Source organism: Carettochelys insculpta, chromosome 24 (assembly GCF_033958435.1).
Source record: "Carettochelys insculpta isolate YL-2023 chromosome 24, ASM3395843v1, whole genome shotgun sequence".
NCBI lineage: Eukaryota > Metazoa > Chordata > Testudines > Carettochelyidae > Carettochelys > Carettochelys insculpta.
In genome coordinates this window covers 6,975,812-6,994,550 of record NC_134160.1, presented here as the reverse complement: position 1 = coordinate 6,994,550, position 18,739 = coordinate 6,975,812, and the positions used below count along the sequence as shown (strand labels likewise).

The window sequence follows — 18,739 nt, the reverse complement described above, 5'->3', positions numbered from 1 at the left end:
CTTTGTATATTGACGCTGCACCCCACGCAGGCAGCCTGCTTCAGCCGGAACACGCAGGGCCCTTCAGTGAGGCAAAATCACTGGGGCCTCTTCGCAAAAACGTGCTGCTCAGTTACACCCGTTTGGGCTGATGACCCTGTCCGGGAAAGGGGCCCTTACTCTTATGGTGACAGTATCTGTAAGACAGGTCCCTGCCAGCTCTTTCAATAGCTCCCTGCTGGCTTCTGCCACAGCTCAGCCAGCTCTTGCTGGTGCTCCCTATGGGGCTGCACTCCCTTAATTTAACCCAGGTTGTCCCTGGGCCCAGCAGACCCCTCTCCTTTTTGCCCACCTCTCAGACAAGAGGGTAGCCCTTTTCATTGGTACAGAAACACCTGTGCAACATAACAAGTGAAGAGAGACAGTGTGTGAGCACGCGTGAGCTGCCATGAGTTTTTAAGAGACCTAGCAACAAAGGACAGCTGATCGGAGTCCCATAATAGGTATAAGATCGTTAAGTTCCTCACTGCCCTTTCACAAGCTGCGAATGATCAAACTGGGACCGAGGGGAGGATTTGATTATCAAATATGATTAAAAGCAACATGCAGGACAATGCACAATACAACGTGAAACCTGTTCAGGAAGCAAAATATGCTGAGTGCACACACGAAAGGGGGTCAAGAGAGAGACAGTGAGCGCTCTCGTTTTCCTTACTGGGGAAATCCATTCAACCTGGCTCTCTGATCTCATTAGATTTCACAAGTAAAGCCACATCCAACCTAGTTATTACAGCTTGAACCTCTCTAATCTGGAATTCTCTCGTCCGGCAACATCCCTAATCCAGCAAGATTTTAGTTAGCTGGACAACCACTTACCATGGGTGTGGCCAAGTTTCCCACTATCCCGTAAAGTTTGTTTTGAGCCACCAGTCCTGGCTCTCAGTGTTTCGTGATGTTATTTAGCTGTAATTTACCCCCTAAATATCTTTTAAGAGCCCAGCCAGCAGCGGAAGTGCTGGTAATGTTGCTAGACAATATTGACCTCCTGCGGGCCGGCAAAGTCTCTTGTCCGGCACCAGTCAGGTCCCGAGGGTTCCAGATTAGAGAGGTTCAACCTGTACTTTGGTGGGAGATCAGTAGGAAGTGAAGTTGGTGATTTCATGGGTGACATTCTTCCCCCTGAGACTATGTCTACACTAGAGGGTTTTGTTGACAATTTTGTCAACAAGACCTGGGGAGCATCCAGATTCCCGAGGTGTTCTGTTGACAGTAAATGGCCAGAACGCAGCACTTGTCAACAGCTGCATCCTGCCCCCCACGAGCCATAGTGCCTCTGTCGACAGAAAGACGGTCTGGATGTTCCAGGGCGAGATCCTTGGTCGACAGACAGGGCTTCTGGGACACCAGGAAGCCCTGTCTGCTGTGTTCCCGCTTGGCCATTCCATCAACAGATCCGTTAGGCAGTTTGAAATCTAGACACAGCCTGAATCAGTACCGAACCAAACACCCCACCAAGGAGCACCGGCACCACAAAAGACAGCTGGCCACCCTGGGGAGAACAGATGGGTTCAGACTTGAAGGTGTGGCTAAACTGGATGGCATCTGTGACCGGTTGACTCTTCTTCCCTTCAAGTACGTCTACACTGCTCCCTGCGCCTGGAGTTTGACTCAGTTTTGAGCCCACGCCCCATTCCGTCCACACACAAATCCCGTGGCGTCCAACCAGTTCTGAAGCAGTAGCCACTATGAGGGAACTAGCCACAATATATTTATTGTTCAAGCCACCTAGCCACACGTGGCCATTGGCTAGCAGGGACACCACAGCACGAGTCCGTCTGACTCAGATCCTTCAGCAGGCACTCAAGATCCATGTTTTAGGGCTGGCTAGGGGAGTGGGTTACAGCCTGAGCTGCACTGGGACTCAAGTCCAAGGCCCATCATTTTGCAGCGTGGAGTCAGATCAAGCTGCAAAGCCAGAGGCAGGTCTGCAGTGCTATTAATACACACCCACACACCTGTGCGACCCAGCTGCACCAACGGTAAACCCCAGTTTGCAATGCAGCGTGAGCCCTCAAACACAAGCTCGGAACCAGAGTCCATAAGCCAGAGCCAGGTGGGCTTAGCATATAGTGGAGACAGTCCCTTCACGTCCTACACTGGTGTGCAGCGATGCTTTGAAACAGCTGCTGTGTCCCATAGGTTGGCAAAATCCATCCTGCGTACACAGTATGAAAGTGCTCTGGCTTGGAAAGGGGTGGTCTAAATTCAAGGCACATTTGTCCCTTGTCTAATAGGTGCCAGTAAAAGGTTCAGCCTCTTGCATCATCGCTGACTGAAACGGAAAGTCCTGTTCTCTCCACTCCTCTGCTCCAGGAGCAGAAACGTGCCCCTTTGTTTGAGCACGTGCCCCTCAGCTTGGCCTTCACTCATGATTATTTAATCTCCAGCTGCTACGCTCAGCGCCCCTCTGATCTAGACCCAGAAGTGTTATGGCAGCAAGGAATTTGAGATTAAAAAATAAAAACAGAAAAGGCTGAAATCTCTGTTCCCTGGAGACCTGCCCTCCTGCAGAGAAACTTAATCTGCATTAAAAAACACATTAAATAACCCAGTTGCTAACATTTCCCTGCCTGTTTTGTCAGAGCACCACTGTAGCATCAGCAGTTGGAGCACGACCAGCTGATCCATCCCCCCATGCCAGCCAGTGTTCCCTCTAATTGTTTTTACAACCGGGATGGAATAAATTTTGTTATGTGCACCACCAATCAAAACATGCTGCCCGCTGAATCTCTCCTGGGCAGCCACCCATGCTCACAGCTTACAAGGGTCACTGCCCCTAGCCCTTTGTCTAGATTCATGGCGTATTCCTTCAGGCCTCAGTCAGATCCTTCCAGGAGGTGCACATCCTCCATACCTGGAGCATTTAAACCAGGAAGCTTCCAGGTATCCAGGCCAGTGTTCCCTCTAAGCTGGGCCCTTCTGCAGCTGCGCAGGAGAGATTCAAATGCCACCCAGCTGATTAGCTGAGCGCCTGTGAGAAGATTTTGTTTTTACTGGTGGTGCACATTGGCACATGCTTCAGTGCACATACAAATTATTCCACGCATGGATGGAAATAAATCCACATGGGGATGAAAAAGATTTGAGGGAACATTGGGTATCACCAGGATTTTTCTGAAACCCAGACACAGGAAGCACATTGCCAGGAACACAGGAGCCCCTGCAGTGCTGTCATGGCAGCAGCTCACCCCTTCCCGAGCTTGTGAGGGATGGAAATTAACCCCCTCCAGGCACACAACGCTAGATACACTGTAATGAGAGCTCAAAGTAGCCCTGGGATTTCCTCTTCATTTTGACAGGCGTCCCACTTCCTTCATCCACGTCCCCATCACTTTGTCGCCTGCCCCATAAAAAGAAAACACACCACACGGTCAGGCAACGTCTGTTACATTCAGTCCAAAATACTAGAGAGCAAGTAAGTGACTCAGCTGCTTCTTCAGTCACGTGAGGTGCATGTTTCCCGCATCAACTGCTTCTCCTGCTTTTACACGAATGGCCGTTGAGGTACGCCCGTGAGAGCTGACAGCATATAACCGAGCAGACAAACAGGACGCAGCAGGTGCACGTCACTGAAGCTGACGGGCATCGCCCTCCGTCTAGCCACGGCAAGCAGACAAATTCACCGGTTTCTCTCTCGCCAGCACCTGCCCCAATCAGAGCACTAGGCAGAGGTTAGACGGACAGACGCTGCTCCCCAGCGCCCAGTCCCACCAGGACACGCTGCTGGGCTCATGCGCTGGAACTGTCGGGAGCCGGAATTGCGTGCCACGTGTCAGAGGGGAAAAAAGGCCCCACCCCATGTTGGCTCAGCAATATCTCCCACTGAGGCTGCTTATCACTTACAGGCACCTTGGGTGGCTCAGCTTCATCACAGGACCTAGTCAAGGGAGCTATCACATGACCAGCCCAAAGCAAACAGGGACACAAACCGCAGCTGGCAGGGGAGACAGCCTGACCTGCAGCCGCTGATGGAAATTCAGGTTTTCGCTCTCTCTCCCCGTCCCGTTCTCCCGCGTCCCATCTGGCAGCCAGTCTGGTGCCATCACCGCTCCCGGGACAGGGCTTTCAGCGGGTGAATTCGGTGCCAAGTCAGAATGCAACTTCCCGCCCCATGTCCGGATCACAGCACCCCGGGCAGACGCGGTTCCCCCCTCCCTTTTTTCCCCTTCTGCTAGGACACAGAAAATGTTTTTCAAAGAAGAAGCCTAATGGGTGAGCCAGCTCCACTCCCAAGAGGTTACTGCAGCACGTACTGGCTACCAGGGACAGTCATGTTTAACTGGTTAAATGGTAAGCCTCACCCTAAACGGATGAGGCTTATGGGTTATGGCTAACTGGGGAGAGGGGCTTGAGGCGGGCCAGAGCAGTCCCCCTCCAACCCAGCCCAGCCTGGGAGCCCCAGGGGCATGGGCTCTCTCCAGCCCGGCCAGAGCAGCCAGGCTTCACAGTGGCCCTGTGAACACTACAGGTGGGGTGCTCCCAGCTGGCTGGAGCAGCCCGTCAGTGGCAGGTGACGCGCTCCAGTGCAGCCGAGCTGGAGCAGCCTTCCCAGGCAACCCCTCCCTCCTAGAATCAGTTACATCTTAAGCAAACTTAACTTGTCACCTGTTAATGAAATAAACGGGACTTTAAAGCCCTCCTGCCTACAATGCTCGAGCGCAGGGGTCTGTGACCTGCAGCTCTTTAAGGATTTCTTTGTGGCTCCCAATGCTGTAATTGCAAAATCAAAAAAATAAAAAAAAACCTCCTGATTATTTTCATTAAACGACGAACATCTAAAACCCAACAATGGGCCCAACTTGTATCTAAATAGCAAACAATATGCATCTCGAAACGTTGGATAACAACCCCTTTAATATGTGCAGTGCATTGTGGGATACAATACTGTATCCACGTTTGACCATGTTGCTAGTAAAGTCTTGATTTTGACCTGGAAAAGGAAGCTTGCGGTATTCCTATTGTGAGGGCAACACGCATTTTAAGAAAGAAAACGGACATTGAATGTACGGTAAAACTGGCATCGTTAAAGTGGGTTCGGGAGCGAGAGTCAGGGAGACAGTGCTACAAACACACGTGGAAAGTGCGAGGAAACAGAATAAGTAAAAAGTTTGTGAACATCCTTCAGTAAACTTGGATTGCATCACAAATCATTGGGGCGTGCGCTGTTCTTAAAATAGGGGTTACCAGAAGTACGGTTGGACATTCTTTATAAAGAGCCGTCTCGTATCCACGTGCCTCACGGCTCTGGAACTATCGCACTTTTACCAAATTTGAAAAAAAAATGGGTCTTCTTGCTATTTTGGTTGCTGACCCCTGCTGTAGTGCTTGAACCAGCCACCCGGTCTCTATCCCAATGGCCACGTGTCCACCACCTCCCTTTATTCTGCCATTGGCTCGCTCTTCCTGTTACAGCTATTGGCAGACTCAGGAACTCCCGGCTCTTGCTGGGGTCATGATTCCCCCAGTTCCACGTGCCCAGAAGGAGCAAGAGAGGTGTAAGAAAACTCGGCGCTCCAAAGCACAGCCACATACAACTGCAGCCCTGCGGTTTGCCCTTCGCCCTCACAGATATTACTGCTAGGCTTGCTTGCAGCCAGGCATACAAGACTAATCAACAACAAGAAGTCCTGTGGCATCTTATAGGCCAACAGATATTTCGGAGCATAAGCTTTCGTGGGCAAAGACCTGCTTCATCAGATGCCATCAAGACTAATCAGGGTTATTGCCTTCCATTACCCCACCCTTCGACATCACACACAACGGAGGCTTACCAAAGGAAGGCCGCATCTATAAGGTCAGCTTGGAGTTGCTGGATACAAAAGGAGCAAGTCCAACCCAGTCATTGTTTGGCCTGAGTAGTGGCCCAGTTGATAAAACCTCCCAGACAGGGATGCAGGGGACCAGGGTTCTAATCCCAGTTTTGCCACCAGCCTGCTGGGTGACCTTGGGTAAGGCATTTCATGCTTCTCTGCCTCAGCTTTCCTCTTCTGTAAAATGAGGCAATGCTACTTATCTCCTTTACTAAGGTGTTTAGAGATCTGCCAATCTAGATATTATTCCTGTCTCTCTCCACTGAGAGAGAGGGGGAGGAAAACAGGATTGTGCAGTGCCTGACAACCAGGCTGTAAAGGAGACACCGAGCTGAACATATGGCGCTGTCGCCAAAAAACAGATGGGGGTTTCACCACCCATGGCTTCAAAGCAATGACAGCCAATTCAAACTGGAACCCCTGAACGGCAGAGGGATGGGGCTACCCCTGGCCCCCTCTAGCCTCACTCAGCATTTGGCAGCCTCCTCTTTTGGGTTAAGGATGACACCAAAACGGAGCGAGCAGCTCTCATCACAAACTCTGGTTATTTTCCCGACCCCTCTGCAGCACTACTGCATGCAGCACAAGATTTAGCAGCATTGCAGTAGGAAGGAAAGCAACAGAGATACTGAGGGGGAAGTTTTATGTAAGAATTCCTTTGTGGCACAAGAATCCCCCGTCCTGGGTGGAGGAGAAAGAGAAGACACAGAACGCGACAGTCAGGCCATCAGCTTCGATTCCACACAAACACATGCACAGGATAAAAACTGCTGGACAAGGGGACCTGAAGAGCAGAGATGGTGGCTTGCACCTGGCTCCACGTCAAACCCATCTGGCAGCAACACAGCTGTGACCATCCGCAGGCTATTCGGTGCTTGCATGAAATTGGCTGTGGAGTCTCAAGCGAGAGCCTAGCAGACAAAGTCCCATTTACAACACAAACCACCACCACTACTAATGCCACCCTTTGCTATCGGCCTCGGCCGAGAGGGAAAGAACCGAAGAGTACGAATTACCTCTCCACCCAAGAGGCGATCCCCTCCAGCACAGGACAAAGCACCCTGGCTGGGGAGCCTTCCACATTGCAGACAGACTTACAATGAACTCCAGCAACTTTCACAAGCGTTTTCAGTGTGGATGGTCACTACTGCTCTGCTGTCCCCAGCACCAACCCCACCACTGCCTGGGAGTGAGCAGACTGCATATCTGCACACACATCCCAGGTATGACCAGGGTTCCCTCTAACTTCTTCCGTGTGTGTGCAGAATAAATTTTGTTATGCGCACCAAGGGATATGCACCACCAATAGAAATAAACGCTGTGGGTTCCCTGCTAATCAACTGGGCAGCATCTGAATCCCTCCCGAGTGGCTGCCCAAGTGCTCAGCTTACAGGGAACACTGGATATAACCCTAATCCCATGCTAGGGTGGCTCATCAGAGGAAAAGAACAAAATGCTTCCCTGGGCCAGTTACTGACGCGGTGACAGGGACAGATGAAGAGAGGAAGTTACTCTGCTAATTCCCAAGGCATGCTGGGAAAAGCTGGGAAGGCGCTTGTTTACTCTGGGCTGTCAGTAAGCCACAAGCCTCTGTGAAAGTGAAACTACAGCTTGTGAGGCAGGAGATAAAATTAACCCCATGATTAATTGGTCATCAGCCTCCCCAAGCTGAGTTTGGGGTATTAGTCACCTTGGGACAGTGTCAGTCAGCTGCCCTGGGAAACCTGAGACGGCACCTTTTCCGAGAAGGCTCCCTGACCTGCACATTCTCTAATCCGCACAGCAAAACAAATCCAGCCAGAGAGGAAACGGGGCAATTAAAGGCAAACCTGTTTCCTCTGGCCCCCTGCTCCAAGAGGGAAGGAAACAGGACACCACAGAGGGACAGCCCATCTCTTCCCCCTTTTCCTGCCTCCTTCTAGGCAGAAAAGGCCGACAGCTGGATGCATTTCAAAAGGCACCCGATCCAAACAGCTAACCCGGGGAAAGTGCCGTGGCAGCTGGGGCAGAGGGCTCAGCCCGGAGCTTCATGGGCTGGAGAGGCCAAGGATCAGGCCTCCATCGGAGGCGGGAACGGAGCCACTCTTCAATCCGGGAGCTGGCAGTGACACTACCTCCAGGATCTCTCCCGGCCAGGCAGCCTCTGGGTCTCCAGGGAGAAGGAAAGCGTTCCAGCCCTCTGTTCAAACTCTGCACCACCCGGCGCGATGGTTGGCAACTTGCCCGGGGTCAGGGAACTGCACTCACGGCCATTTACATATGAAACGCTCCCACCCCCGATACCCGCCACTGCTTGTACCTCCAGGCGGATTAATAGAGTTGGTGGCGCTCACCAGCCATTAAAAACTTGCTTCGCGCCAGCTTTGTCCCAAGGCAGCAGCTCCAGGAAGGGGCTGGGGACTGTGTTCCTGCACAAAGGGAGCATATGGTCTCTCAACACCCAAGCACTACAGTTAACACCTAGATACCGTAGCCATCGGAGGAGACAGACAGGAGATTCGGGGTACTAACAAAACAACTACAGTCGGACAAGCACACGCCTGTAGCTGTCTCCCCCAGGACCTTCTACGGACCTCATCACCTCAACACGGAACAATGGTAAAGCACCGAGTAAGGTCCAAGTATTAGTGATACTTTTTAAAGTCACTAATAGTTCTACTGACAACAGCTCCACTAATAAAGAAATGAAGATGCTGAGCTTTGCCGGTTAGGTCTGCGGTGTCTAATACACACCCCATTCCCCACATGCGGCAAACAGGGCAGCAGAGTGTGCTGAATGAAGCTTCCTCTCCAGGCCAGGGGCGGATCCGGTGCGTAATCTTAGGGGTTGGGCTGCCTGGCAGGGAGGGAGGGCTGCATATGGAGGCTGCGGCGATCCATTACGTTTGTTTTGGACACCACTGGTTTAGGTGGTGGTTGGTAGCATTAGCTGGTCTTTTGTAAATCCACAGGCGGCCTGGCTTTGAGCAAGTTCCTGGCTGCATGGGGGGGAAGAGGGACAGGGCTGAGCTCCTGCCTTGCGTGCCGATGAAAACTGGCACGCATGCTGGGGGTTGCTGACCCCTGCTCTAGAGGACAATGAGAGAAGGCGACACAGTTAAACCAAAGTTAGTGATTATGGTGCATTTGTTACCGCCATGGGAGCAGAGCTGGGCAGACCCTCCGTATGAAACAGGCAAACACTTGCTAAAATAAGAGCCCCAGATCTGCTCTGAACAGGATTCTTGGCCCTTTTTATTTCCTCTCGTACAAACATACTTTGGTTTGCAAAAATGAGGTTTGAGGACAGGGCAAAGCGTGGTGAGCGTCTGTGTGTACATGAATCGACACCGCTCCTCATTCCCGAGGCATTTGTACAACTGCCTTGAAAGCTTCCAGAGGGTTTGGGAGTAATCCAGTCAAGGAGCAGAAACACTGTGGGACCTCAGTGATCAATCACACAGCCTTAAAAACAAATAGTCAAAACAGCATCTTACTGGGGCGGTGGTGAGGAACCCTGAGGCTGAATTGTGTCTGCCAAATAGTAGAATACTTCCCAGTAACCAAGGATTTTGTTTCTTTAAAAAAAAAAATGACATTTGCACACACTTCTCTCACACCAGTGGCTCCTGGCCTTTTCAGTAGTACAGACCCCCTGTCACCTCCCAAACCATTCACTGACCACCACTCAGCCCCCCAAAACCTTTCACAGACCCCCACTCGTCCCCCCCCCCCAAACCATTTGTGGACCCTCCACATCAAAGCCAATTCTAGCTGCTACGTCCACTGCATTAAATGAAAAAGGAAACCACAACACAGATTTTCGGACAGCAACTCGTAACCTTATTGGAAGATATTGAATTTTAAAGTAATCGTTGAGTGTAACTTTGCAACTTATTGAAAACTTATTTTCTCGGATCATTTTTATTTATCTTTTTATTTTTTTTTCCTGGACCCCCTGCAATACCCTTGGGCCCATGGACCCCAGGCAGAGAACCATTGCCCCACACAAACAGGTTAAATTTGACAAATCAGTTGTATGTTTCTCCCTGTTCTAATGAGGCGGTGGGGGAACAAAACCTCAGGATCGGAGCGTGTTTGGCAGTGAGCTCCAGAACAAGGGCAGAAACATACAAGCAGCATGTACCCTCAACAGATGGCTGAGGTGAGCTTGGCCAAAGCAGTACTCAAAGAACAGGCTGCAGAATTCTGCAGGACACTGTTCCAGTGAAACGTACTGGACGGGCGTTGGATCAGAAGTAACCTGACTGAGGTCTGCTCTCCTTCCCTGCCCTCACTCCCGAAAGAATGGCCTGAGCACTCAAAGCAGGAAGCCGAAGCCACCAGCAAGGCAGCGCCCTGGCCCAGCCCAATGCCCATTTGTGCTACAGCTACTTAAGCACTCAAGAATGGGAGGAAGCCTGGCCGTGGCGGGTGGGAGACCGGGCCAGTCGGGAGTCTGCCTGTTGCCTTGTTCATTTTACATGGATTCCGATGCCAGCTGCAGAGCGGATAACAAGAAATGCCTGATGGACGCTGCGCCGGCAGGAAAAGGGGCATTACGTTACTCCTGGACACTGCAGCTCCAGCAGCTGTCATGGCATAGAGGGGGCTGGATTTAACCCCGAGGTGATCAACACCCAACCCTGGCAGCTGTAGCCTTAGCGCCTGTACAGCCGAGCAAGGGAAAGTAGGTGAGGAGACAGCGAGCTTTCGCAATGACGTCTCCCTTGGCTCCGTGCTAAGTTAAACATGGAGTTGCCTCACCCCTGTTGCACAAGGCCCCGGGATCAGCTGGGAAAGCCCAGAAGTCCAGAGGAAGTGCTGTAACCAGGGAAGCCAATAAAAGTGCTACTGGCTGATAAGGAGATGAACTGGTCCTTCCTCCTTGGTTACATCCCCAGGCCAAGCCACACGTTCCCGTTTAGTACCACAAAGATCAAAAGTGCAGCTGCCTTTTTACTCCACCTGCTGCACCATAGCTGGGATGAAGAACATGGCGACTCCCCAGACCCTTCTGCTTTGCTACAGGACAGATCCCCGCTACAGGATGTGTCTCTGCCTTCACCTAGTCAGTAAGGGCTTGTCTACACTGGGGGCGGGGGGAACCCCTCGCGTCCACACTGCCAAGCTTGTTATGCTGGAATGACAGGGCGTTTCACTCGAAATAGTAATGCCACAAAAAACCAATGACTTGCGCCGACTCCCACCCCACTTTCAACTGCAAAATTGACTCCAGGTGTACTACGCAGAGGTCATTATGGCTTAACTGGCCTCCAGGGAGGCATCCCATCATTGCTCTTATTCCGAAATTGGGTTCTTCAGCGTGAAGGCTCCCTCTCAAAAGGCTCTTGCAGCACGAATGTTCTTTTCAGGAATAACGTATTTCGGCATTGGAACATCAAAAGTTATTTCTGAAAAATCCCCCCAGTGTAGCCATAAGGAGAAAGCATGTGTCCGCTGCTGGCTCCAGAGAGAACTAGCCAGGCTGACTGGGTCTAGGCTATGCTGACAAAGCAGGGAGGTGCCCCGGCTGTATTGTGACTTTATGTGGAGGAGTGAGCTGTCGCAGGGGGAGAAGCCGAGGGTAATCAGCAGTTCTTACAGGCGCCAGCAAAAACTCATCAGCTGCAACCGAGGGCAGGCTGAATGTCTCCCTGCCCTGCCCTCAGTCCACACACTAGGAACCACCAGCGATGTCTCCACAAATATAGTCACCTCTCCCCCATCTGTCCTTTCACTGGGCTAGATTGCTTCATCCAATGCTCTCTCGAGGGGAAACTGCATCTCTCCCTGCCTGTCAGCCACCTGCTGTCCCAGGCCAGAGAGAGTGGGATCAAATATCCACATTCCTTTCCCAGCCTCTCCATTCACCCTGGGGTGCAGAACAGAGCTGAAAGTCGGTCAGTGGCTGAAGGAAAGGAAATCGGTAGGGGACGTTGAGAGTTTTGCCCTGTACGGGTTGGGAAGGGAAAGTCACACCAGTCCAGCTCCTCTGCGGAAGGAGGACCCAGTGGTTAGGATGCCAGCCTGAGCCTCAGAAGATGCCAGGACAATTCCTCTACCCCTCGGTTCAAGTCGCTTGAGATCGCTGTACCTTGGTTGTAAGATAGGAACAACGGCACTGGGACTCTGAGAGGAGAAACTCATGACAGACAGTGAAGGGCTCAAACACTACGGTAAAACGGGCTGTACCCGTCCAGACGGGAAGGGAAAGGACCAGGAGCAGGTGCCAAATTTCAGATCTAGGGCTCCTGTTTCCTCTGTCTGCCGGCCCTGCTCTGATTCAGAGCAGAGCTTGACACATCCCCTAACCATACCACGGTGCAGTCACACACACAGGTGCCTGGTTAACACATCCTCAACCAGCAGAAGTCACACAGCCAGAGGAGGTGGGTGGAAGGGGACAAGCTCGCTTCCTTGAAGTTGCATAAACTGCCTTGAGCGCAGCAGGTGACCCTCTCCAGAGTAACTCCCTCCTGTCTGCCCTCCCCCATCCAACTCACCAAAAAGTTACAATAGCAGTATTTCTTTGGCCTGTGTTATTTCTAATGCAGCCTCCCCCGGCCTCAGCCACTGGGGAACTCCATATTTCGACTGACACACTCCTAACTAAGAATCAATACACGAGACAGATGCAAGAGATAAGTCCGGGCCGTTCTTCTGCAGAGCAAGGCCTTTAATCGCTCCCTGTGGTTAGAGAATACACAGCTGCCTTAAACAGAGGCCAGAAAGTCCCTAGCTTCCCTGGAGGACGGGCTTTCCCCGGTGCATGCCAAAGAGCAGGTGGCAGGACAGTGCCACAGACCTAGAAAAAACGTGGGAGCAGCCAGACCTCTTTATTCTCTTCTCCCGCTACTACAATTCTGTACATTAGCTGCTTGTCATCTAGTGAACCACCCCACCCCACCCCCACCCACTGCAAACAGCCCTTAGCCCTGCAAGTTAAAGGACAAGACAGACAGACACTGGGGCAGATGCCTCCCCGCTTTTCCCTGCCCAACAGGGAGGTTTGCAAATACCTTTCAGGTTGCTGAGCCCATCGAGGAACTTCCTGTACTTCTCAGCGTTCATGTCCCTGCCGAGCCTGCCCCGACTCAGCTGGAAGGAGGGGTGACCATAGCGCCGCAGGGGTGAGAAAGCAGAGACCCCGATACGCCCCGGATCCTCCTCTTCCCTGTTCTACCTCCACTCCCAGCTGCACAAGAATTGCACTTTGACCACCCGTTAGCCTTGATGTCACCGCCAACCCTCGCTGCACCACCGTCCTTTGTGTTTCCTGATTTGATGCAGGGCATTTAAACCTCCCCACACTAAGCCACCCCCCTTTGTGCAAATTAGCCATGGAACGACAGACCAGCCTTCTGCACGTAACCGGCTGGCTCAGGGCTCTTCGGCCCCCACCCCATCCCCCTCTCTCTCTCCCCCAACTCCATCCCCCCCCCCCGCATACAGGCATTGGATTTCAGGGATCGCTTGTATCGGCAGCGTTGCACTCAAGAACACAGCAGTGGACTGACAAGGGAGACCAGGTCTACACTAGCAGGGAAAAAAAAAAAAATCAATGTAAGATACGCAAATCCAGCCCCGTGAGTTGTGTAGGTGGAGTCGACGTATCCCAGAAATCGATTTTTTTCTGCCGTCCCCACAGCGGGAGGTCGACGGGAGAAACTCTCCTGTCGACTTCCCTTACTCCAGGCGACAGTGGCGAATACCAGGGTCAATGGGGGAGCCTTACGAGGTGCGCTAAATCGAACCACGGCAGATGAACCACCGCCGCCTCGACCTTCTGGGAAGTGTATATGGACCCCAAGTTACACACAAACGCAGCTCTCTCTCTTTCTCTTGGTGGTCACTCGACAACCAGTAGGACGTCTTCATGACACCCTTCGATTTGTGAGGTCACTGATGGCTGACCAGCCTGATTCTGGAGCTGCAGGTCTTGTCCCAGAAGGAGCAGGTGCTGGTAGCTGTTGGAGGGGTGCAGGGCAGTTTTTGCGGCTCTTCTCTCCTTGTCTGGGCTGCAGTGGGACCTTTCAAATTGCACCACGCCCTCACAGATTACCTCTCTCCACTAGGGATGGTCCTGGGCAAGGTTCTCCCAAGGGTCGACACCGATGCTGCACTTTTTCATGCTTTTGCCTTCATCACATACTTCAATTGCTTCCTCCGTACCCCAGCGCTCCCCCGGCCTTCTTCCAACTCCAGAAACAAGATCTGTTTCGGGAGGCGCTGATCAGATGTCTGAACCACATGACCAGTCCAACAAAGTTGTTGGTAAATGATAATGGTTTCAATGCTGGTTGTGTTGGACTCTTCCAGGAGGCCAGTGTTCGTGCGCCTGTCCTCCCAAGAGATAGTTAGGGTTCTCCTGAGGTAGCGTTGATTCTATTGTTCAAGTGCCTTCAAATGACGCTTGCGTGTTGCCCAGGTTTCACATGAAATAAAAGGACAGCTGAAGTCATGGGCACAGTGTCACAGAGGGGCATAATGCACTTACTAATCAGGACACAGGAGTCCTGGCTTCTATTCTGAGCGACTGCAAGACCAAGGGTTGCAAGACCACAGGAACATCCCTTTACCTCTCACACTTCAGTAAAATGGTGATAAGGACACCTGGCTAACTGGGAATGAGAATTACAAATGTTCCTCAAGTTCTAAGGAAACATTAGAGGAAAAACATTTTATCCAAGGGGCAAAGTATTGTAATAAGCAAGCACACGAAACGCTTGCCAGTTGCTTATCTTCTATCTTGTGCCCCATGGATGGAAATCCAGTAAGGCACTGCCACGATCCAGATGGTTCAGGGAGATGTCCCCTCCCACTTGGATGGCAAAGGAGTTACAACATCAAAAAGGAGATTTACTTGTTTTCAAAGAATTTTGGCAACACGTAAGCACCCGGAGCAATCTGAGCAGACTACGCTGGCTAGTGAGCTCTGGAGCGTGCCGCATGCTTTTCGTCACTCTATGCCTTCAGCAGAGCAGAAACAAGCACGGGACTGAGCAGGAGAACTTTGAGCTAATAAAAACTCAGCCAACAGCAAACAATCAAATGAAACCCACCCCAGAAGAGTCAGAGAACGAACCTGCAAAGATTTGCTGAGGAGCCCTGGAGCAAAGAGCAGAAGGAATGAAGTGGAAGTGAAAAACCCACCCTGTGTACTATAAATCTTCATACTCTTCCTGAACTGCTCCCACTACCCTCAGCTCCCTTCCTCCGGCTCTCAGGCTATGTCTACACTACCCCAAAAGATGGACCTGCTCAGGCTTGATCTGGGATTCAATTTCATGCATCCAGGATGGAGACACAAAATCAACCTCTTAGGGGTCATAGTTGAGCCCTGTACTCCTCGCGAGACCTTCCCCAGTACAGACAACCAAATTAGCCAAGCGCCGATACATCAGTTTTAGCTACGCAATTGCCATAGCTAAATTGTGCATCTGTGGTCACCTTACTTTTCCGAGCATAGATGTAGCCTCAGCCTTGTATCTTCCTGAATGCAGACCTTGCTCTCGGAATAGCCTCCCACTCCTCGCTACCTCCAGAAAGCCTCTCCTTAGCCAGGATGGCCTTACTCTTTAGCATCAGTAAGGCCAGGTCTACACTAGACCTGAAAGTCGTTCCTAGATACACAATTCCAGCTACAACAATTGCATGGCTGGAATCGACGTATCTAAAATCGACTTACCTGGCCATCCTCACAGAAGGAGGTCAATGAGAGAAATTCTCCCTTCAAGCTCCCTTACTCCTTGCCATAAGACTGTCAAGAGCTGATAGTTTGATTTTATGCATCCACACTAGACATGTGAGATCAAAAAACAGAAGATCAACCTGGTCAATCTTCTGGGAAGTATGGACACACTCTTAGTTTCTGAGTTACTCAGCAAACTCCCCAGGGCAGGGTTCTGGCCAGCCTGGTTGGGTTGTAAATACCAAGTACGTTGACAGAACGACAACACTAACCCAAATTTCAGGACCTGGATGGGCTGAGCTTTCATCTGGTAGCTCCTGCATTCAGCGCCAGACCTCTTTGTTCACAGCCATGAGTCCTGTAGGCCCATGAATCGCTGTACAGTAACAGACTATTTTCACACACAGAACTGAGTGGTATCAAAGGGCACTGGATGCTGGTTCATCATTTGCTTCATATTTCCTCTTAATTCCTTTCCAGGAGATTGGGTCAGATTAAATAACAGCAGGCACAGCTGCTGGCAGTCCAATTCCAGCGTGAGGCTCTGGCGAGCCTGGCTTTGTCAAATGCAAAGCCCTTCTCTAAGGTTACAGCACCGTGTCTTAACCTTTGGATGTAGGGTCAAGAAAAAAAACAAGTCTCCGAGTGGTCTCCCCACCAGGCACCTGTGGTCTCCCATCTTTCCTCAAGCCATGCAAAGCAAATGGCCCTTTAGGTACTGGGTCAGAGAACAATGCACGCACTCAGTGGCCACAGCTTGCCTCAAGGATGGCCATCTGCACCACTGCTAAAGGACGGGACCAACCAGTAATGCAGCCACCGGGTGGGTGCAATACAAGAGCGATCCCGCTGGCATTAGCATTACCCCGATGACAAACAAGCAAGAATTCCAAGCAGCAGAACCAGCAGGGGTGAACAGTGGGGGGAGAACACACGATGCTTTGCTTTAGCAACATACATGCCATGTAGCTGCCACAAGAGACAGACACAGGAATAAAAGATATAGCTAGATGGATATTCAGAGGCTGACAGAAGTAGCACAGGGCTCTCCTGAATGCAAAAGACTCCAATAGCCTGAGCTCCTGGAAACACATACTCAAGTGGCTGCCATTAGCCACAGACTCCATGCCTGCTCTGAGACCCTTTGCGAAACCTAAGATCATCAAGAAGAGAACCAAGAAGTTCACCTGCTATCAGGCACATTGCTATGTCAAGATCAAGAGCAACTGGGGTAAACCAAGAGGTATCGAAAACAGAGCTCGCAGGAGGTTCAAGGGACAAATCTTGACCCAACGTTGGCTATGGTAGCAATAGGAAGACAAAACACATGCTGCCCACAGGATTCAGAAAGTTTCTGGTCCACCATGTCAAAGAACTCGGGGTGCTGATGATGAGTAACAAGTCTTACCATGCAGAGATTGCCCACAATGTTTCCTCCAAGAACCGCAAGGTGATTGCAGAGAAAGCAGCACAGCTTGCTATCAAAATCACCAGTCCAAACCCCACAGCAGAGACACTAACCCAATGCGGGCAACAAACCTTGTTACCAACTCTGTCCGCATATCTAATCTAGTGACACCATCATAGGCCCTAATCACATCAGCCACCTCGTCAACGGCCCATTTACCTGCACATCCACTAATGTGATAAAGGCTGAACCTCTCTAGTCGTCAGTCTCAGGACCTGACTGGAGCCAAACGAAAGAATTTGCCAGACCACAGGAAGTCAATATTGTCTAGCAGCATTACCAACACTGTCACTCTTTACTGGGCTTCTTGGGAGACATATAGGGATAAATTACAGCTAAATAACAGCACAGAGTACTGACAGCCAGGACTGGTGGCTGGAAACAAACTTTATGGGATCACGGGAAACTAGGCCACACCCATGATACGTGGACATCTGGCTAAGTAAAATTATGCTGGATTACGGATGTTGCCAGACGAGGGAGTGGCAGGTTAGAGAAGTTTAACCTGTATATGCCATCCTGTGCCAGCAACGTCCCTCTGCCATGTACATTGGATAAACAAGACAAGAAGTGCTGGGCTTAAATTGCAGCAGGCGAGGTTTAGGTTGGACAGTAGGAAAAACTTCCTAATGGTCAGGGTGGTTACGCACTGGAATAAATTGCCTGGTGAGGTTGTAGAGTCTCCATCATTGGAGACATTTAAGAGTAGGTGAAATAAAAATCTGTCAGGGATGATCTAGATGGCACTTGGTCCTGCCTTGAGGATTAGAGTCGATAACCTCTCAAGGTCCTTTCCAGTTCTAATATTTATGATGTAAACCGGACTGTGTCTATCCAATAGAGTAAGTGGACACAAATCAAACAAGAAGAACGGTAACATATAAAAAACAATGAGAGAACATTTTAACCTCTGTGAACACACAGTTACAGACTTGAACATTGCCATCCTCAAGCAAAGGCGGGGCGGGGGATTCAAAAACAGGCAGCAGCTCGAAACTACTGAGCCGGAATTCAGATGCAAATTTGACCCCACGGGAATGGGTCTGAATAGGGACTGGGAATGGCTCTCTCATTACAATAAGTCATTTTCCACTTTAGGTATTCTCACCTTTTTATTCCCATCCACCCTGATTGAATTAGCTCTGATGTAGCTCTCCCATCTCTGTCTCCCTACTGTTCCTTTCGTTCATCTGATGCAGAGGGTTGCAATTCACAAAAGCTTGTGCCCTAATAAAACTGCTAGTCTTTAAGGTGCCACTGGACTCCTTATTGATTTTTCAATCTATTAAAGCTGAACAAAGAGAAGCCTCAAGGCTGACTGGATCACAGTCTATACATACTGACGTGGGGAATAAATATTTAATAACGAGCTCCTCAGTCTAGCAGGGAAAGGCCTCGCTCGAGCCAACTGCTGCAAGTCGAAACTAGACAGATTCAGACTGGAATTCAGATACATTTTTAACAGTGAGGGTCATGGTGGATTCTCCATCACTGGCCATTTTAAAAAATGAAATTGGATGTTCCTCCAAAAGCTCTGGTCTGGGAATTATTTTGGGGAACTAATCTAACGTGTCACACAAGATTATCTCAGTGGTCCCTCCTGGCCTTAGAATTACGAAACTCCGCATACTCTAGAGCACTGGTTCCCAACCTTTTCAGTAGCACGGCACACCCACTTCTTTCAGGTGAATTGATTGTTCATAAACATCACATTTATTTACATTTACTATGATTATAGTCTTACTAGAG

General features: G+C 50.6%; 1 protein-coding gene and 1 pseudogene across 5 annotated transcripts in view; one reads left to right on the top strand and one right to left on the bottom strand.

Annotated features, from left to right (window-relative positions):
* The window catches only part of MACF1 (microtubule actin crosslinking factor 1), a 317,553-nt gene that overhangs the window by 254,047 nt on the left and 44,767 nt on the right, over positions 1–18,739 (bottom strand). The gene's annotated exons all lie outside the window — the stretch shown is intronic.
* On the top strand, positions 16,648–17,095 carry LOC142001112 (large ribosomal subunit protein eL32 pseudogene; annotated as a pseudogene).